Source organism: Schistocerca cancellata, chromosome 7 (assembly GCF_023864275.1).
Source record: "Schistocerca cancellata isolate TAMUIC-IGC-003103 chromosome 7, iqSchCanc2.1, whole genome shotgun sequence".
In the NCBI taxonomy this organism is placed as follows: Eukaryota; Metazoa; Arthropoda; class Insecta; order Orthoptera; family Acrididae; genus Schistocerca; species Schistocerca cancellata.
Genome location: NC_064632.1, coordinates 10868597 through 10874174, shown reverse-complemented (window position 1 = coordinate 10874174; position 5578 = coordinate 10868597). Strand labels below are relative to the sequence as shown.

General features: G+C 50.1%; 1 non-coding gene across 1 annotated transcript; it reads right to left on the bottom strand.

Moving 5' to 3' along the window:
• Positions 1-1258: 1258 nt before the first annotated feature.
• On the bottom strand, positions 1259-1333 carry Trnat-ugu (transfer RNA threonine (anticodon UGU)). Its single transcript has one exon. It is a non-coding gene; the product is annotated as a tRNA-Thr (tRNA).
• Between the last annotated feature and the right edge of the window lie 4245 nt (positions 1334-5578).

Here is a 5578-nt window from a genome sequence, read left to right as displayed (position 1 = left end):
CGATTAAAACACATGTTCTTTGCACCAAGTTGCCATATTCTACCTTCTCGACTTCTACGGTCGCAGGTTCGAATCCTGCCTCGGGCATGGATGTGTGTGATGTCCTTAGGTTAGTTAGGTTTAAGTAGTTCTAAGTTCTAGGGGACTGATGACCACAGATGTTAAGTCCCATAGTGCTCAGAGCCATTTGAACCATCTACCTTCTCACTTTTCAAAAAGACTTCGTCAGTGTTTCGCAAGAGGTGTGAAATGCACAGCTGCAGACGTCTTCACTGTCTTAAATTACACGCGTGGTTACACCTCGAGTTCTATCAGCAACTTTTCTGCATATTCCGATGTGCCTTCACGCATTGGTATAAACTCGTCTTCCGTTTTGTGCAACATTCAGTAGCAGGGTATGCGCAGTGAGTTTCAGCAGTTTGCGCAGCTTGGCGAAGTGTTGTTGCGAGGTAAGAGGACCGTGTAGATAGGAATACAGACGACGCATTATTTTCGACAACTCGTGCCGTGTGGAGAGCCCTGGGATGGGCGACGGGCCTGAGCTGTGGGGTCCGGCGCCGGAGCGCCGCGGCGGGAAGACTGCGCGGGTCGCGGAGTGCGGCGCCGCTGACAGCAGGTAGGCAGTAGGTACCCGCGGCCGCCATCGGTATTCTCGCCGCGCGGCACTCGCCGCGTATTGGCATTCAGCTGCGGCCGCGGCGCGCTGCCGCGCGGGGTCGGCGCCTGATTTCCCACAGGAAGGCCCGCCCGGGGGCGGCCGCCGCCCCGTCCTCGCCTCGCCGGCGTAATCTGTGGCAGCGGGCCTGCCTACTCGTGTTCCGTGATCGCCTCTACACGCGACTGGTCGACCGAGCACACGCAGTGACGAACCACAACAGTACGACCCCACGTCACGGCGAGCAAAGTGTACACTGAGGTGGCAAAAGTCACCAGATACCTCCCAAAAGCGCGTCGGACCTCCTTTACTTCTGTGTAGTGCGGCAATTCGACGTGACATGGACTCAATGAGGTGTTGGAAGATACCTGCAGAAACTGGTCGGTTGGCTCATTTCGGGGACGGGACCAAACAGCGAGGTCGTCGGTCCCATCGGCTTAGGGAAGGATGGGGAAGGAAGTCGGCCGCGCCCTTTCAAAGGAACCATCCCGGCATTTGCCTGAAGAGATTTAGCGAAATCACGGAAATGAAATGATAATTAAATGGACACCCTAGCTGCAAGCAGGCGTTGATATACTTCATTGGGGACATGTTGGAAATGTGTGCCCCGACCGGGACTCGAACCCGGGATCTCCTGCTTACATGGCAGACGCTCTATCCATCTGAGCCACCGCGGGCACAGAGGATAGTGCGTCTGCAGGGACTTATCCCTTGCACGTTCCCCGTGAGATCCACATTCCCAACATGTCCACACCACTACATTCGTAGTGCGCCTAATAGATGTTTGCCCATCATACTCATTACTCGCGACAGATTAATCTACCAAGTCCCTGACATGTAAGCAGGAGATCCCGGGTTCGAGTCCCGGTCGGGGCGCACATTTTCAACATGTCCCCAATGAAGTATATCAACGCCTGCTTGCAGCTAGGGTGTCCATTTAATTATCATTTCATTTCTAGCAAAGCTGCATGGTCATCCACGGTAACTGTTCTTTCGGGAACAGATACTACCGTCATATATAGTTAAATATTACGGAAAACCTAAATCAGGATGGCCAGACGCGGGTTTGACACGTCGTCCTCTCGAATGCGAGCCCAGTGTGCTAACCACTGCGCCACCTCGCTCACTCCCTGCAGAAATACTGAGCCATGCTTTTCTCTACCCGTCCGTAACTGCGAAAGTGTTGCCAGCTGAAATGTGGCTACACTGAGTCACAGCCCCAGAGACTGCGCCAAAGATTATTATTCCGCCGCCTCCACTGGTGCAGTACTTGTTGAGAGGATGTCGAGGGCAGTTGTTGTTCTGTTGGGCGAGAGAGTAGATGCTGTTCGGTTGGTGTAATGTATAGATGGAAGAAGTATTTGAGAAAGGAGATGGGCTTTTGATTTATGATGCTGATGTAATGGAATATTTTCGTCAATATATATTGAGGTAAAAAGGTATTACAGTTTTCTTTAATGACAATGCCTCTTGCTCGCAGGTATAGTCAACAAGGCATCTGGCTCGTGTTCATGTATCAGACTTGTGATTCTCGTTTCTATGTGCAATTATAGTATTTCTCGTTTTTCAATTAGTTCATTGTAAATGGTGTTTAAAATATTTTCTCGTATTGAGAAAGAACCGAGCCAGATACATGTACGTTGAGTCACACTACCACACACAGGTCAGTTACACTTGTCCTTTGTTGTTTCGTAAATTTTATACTTGCAGGGGACTTAATTAATCAATTGTGTTAATGGAAATTCCTCGTCATTCTTTATTTTAATTTTATGCAGTCAGATTGCGTGCTAATACTAGTCAGGGCCAACCGGTTACGAGACTTCGTAACCGGTCACACAGCTACTAAAATTATTGCATTTATTCATTAACATTTTTAATTAAGTCCCGTGCACAGTGCAGAATTTTCTGCGCGAACTGACCTCTCGATAATGTCCCATAAATGCTAGACAGGATTCATGTCAGCCAATGTGAGAGACCAAATCATTCTCTCGAATTATCCAGAATGTTCATCAAATAAATTGTCGACAACTGTGGTCCACTGACATGGCACATTGTTATACGCAGAACATAAAATCCACGAATGGCTCCAAATGGTATCCAAGTAGCCGAACATAGCCAGTTGCTAGAATGACCGGTTCAGATGGACCAGAGAACCCAGACGATGCCACGTAAACACGCCCCATACTATTATGCAGCCGCCACCGGCTTGCACAATACCTCGTTCACAACTTGGGTCCACGGCTTCGTAGGGTCTGCACGACAATGGAACCCCACTATCAGCTCTCAACAACTAAAAATTGGACTCATCTGATTAGGCTGCTCATTTCTACTCGTCCAGAGTCCTACGGAATTGGTCACGAGCCCAGGCGATGTCGTCTGCTGCCACAGCCCATTAACGCCACATTTCGCCACACTGACGAAACGGATACGTTCTCCGTACGTCCCACATTAATTTCCGCTCTTATTTCACGCAGTTTTGTTCGTTCGTTAGCACTGACAACTCTACGCAAACGCCGCTGCTCTCGGTCGCTGCTCTCGGTCGTTAAGTGAAGGTTGCCAAGGACACTGCGTTGTCCATGGTGAGAGGTAATTCCTGATGGTTTGGTATTCTTGGGACCCTCTCGACAATGTGGTTCTCGGAATATTGAATTCACTAACGATTTCCCAAACGGAATGATCCAGGTGTCTAGCTCAAACTACCATTACCGAGCGAGGTGGCGCAGTGGTTAGACACTGGACTCGCATTCGGGAGGACGACGGTTCAATCCCGCGTCCGGCCATCCTGATTTACGTTTTCCGTGATTTTCCTCAATCGCTCCAGGCAAATGCCGGGATGGTTCCTTTCAAAGGGCACGGCCGACTTCCTTCCCCGTCCTTCCCTAATCCGATGAGACCGATGACCTCGCTGTCTGGTCTCCTTCCCCGAACCAACCAACCTCCAACTACCATTCTGCGTTTAAAGTCTCTTAATTCCCGTAGTGCGACCTGAATGGAATTGACAGCTGAGCCAATGCACTGCCCCTTCATACCTCGTGTACGCTATACTACTGCCATCTATGTACGTGCGTATCGTTATCCCATGACTGCTGTCACCTCATTGTGTAATCGGAAGAAGGACGATACAGGCCGCAGATGGGGAAATCGTCAGCCAGCGGGCTGAACGCTGGGGACAGGCGCCTGGGAACGACCATCTCGGAAACGATGAAGCTGGTCGGCTGATCGCGTGCTACTGTCGTGATCGTTTATGGAAAGTCATTGAAGGATGATGAAACCACGAGTAGGCGCCAAGGCGTTGGACGTCCACATCGCATCACAGAACGTGGAGATGGGAGGTTTGCCCACTCTGCAAAGCAGGAAAAGTTCTCATCTTCCGGAACATGTGACGACATAGTACAATGCTGATGGAGGCAGACGTGTTTTGGAGCACACCGTTCAGCATATACTGGTGAACATGGGGGCCTGCAGCGGGTCATCGCTTCGCGTTCCAGGGTGAAACATCATCGTCAATTACGATTATAGTGGGCACAGGATCATTGAGATTGGACCGCGGGTCAAAGGAAATAAGTCGCGTGAAGCACGTTTCTTGCTTCCAGGTCGATAGGTGAGCCCGAACAAGCCGTCATCCAGCTGACTGGCTGGTGGAGACAGGCACCGTGCAGTGGACACAGGCCAGTGGAGGCAGAATTGCAGTATGTGGGCACATTCATCTGGGCTTCGATGGGACCTGTGGTGGTAAGCCGTGGACGACCTGCGTACGTTAATACCTGAGGTCTTCTTCAGCAGCGATGGCATCTCGCAGCAGGGTAAGTGTCCTCGTCACAAAGACACAATTCCGCTACATTGCTTTGAGGAGCAGGATAGGGAACAAATGTTGACGGCCTGCCCACCAAATAGGCCTGAGCGCGATGGAACACATCTGGTACGCTGTCGGATGTCAGCTCCGAGCCCACAAACCGCCGTAATTTACGGGAATTGCGTGAGCTGATGCCGCATACTTCTGGAAACCTATCACGGACTTGTACAATCCATGCTTCGCAGAGTAGCTGCTATATTGCGATCTAGAAGTGGAGAAGAAGGCAGAACACTATCCGTGAGGTAGCGTATATTCTTTCTGGAGTGAAGGAGGCAACTTCAGAGCGAGACGGCGTACTGTGCTGATGCTGGTATTAAGTTGCATTCTGGGACCGTAAAAAAAGTGTAATATTGTACCAGTTCAATGAAAACTTTTAACGAAATGTAGAACTATGAGATTTGGACACGTGAACCCCGTCAAGTTCCTTAGGATTCCAGAAACAATATGTACTCTGCAAGTAAGAAGGTCAGTGTCTGACGCACTCTGCGCTGAAAGAGATAAAGAATATTTTGTGACGTGTGCAGTGTGCCCTCATTCTCTGCCTCACGCCACACCGTCCAGCCGTTCCCTGCCGTGGGAACTGCCAATACTGGAGTAAGTCGGACTCTGGGCGGGTCTTTCTGTTTCTGACTCTCATTATAAAAATTTACGCACTGAGAAAGCTATCGCTGGTGCTCCTTAACGTAATACAGGGAGTTTTTTTTACGCCATCCACAACGAACACTTCACTGTTTATTATCTTAATCATACGACAACCAAAATGGAAATCAACGTAAAATGTCCTACACACACCTCGAAGCGCACGCTGCAGACCGACTTGCCAGTGTGGTGCTACTGGCTGGAGCGTCACTTGCTTCGCTGACCCTTGCTACTGCGCATCAAATGGTTCAAATGGCTCTGAGCACTATGGGACTTAACATCTGAGGTCATCAGTCCCCTAGAAGTGAGAACTACTTAAACCTAACTAACGTAAGGACATCACACACATCCATGCCCGAGGCAGGATTCGAACCTGCGACCGTAGCAGTCGTGCGGTTCCAGACTGAAGCGCCTAGAACCACTCTGCCACC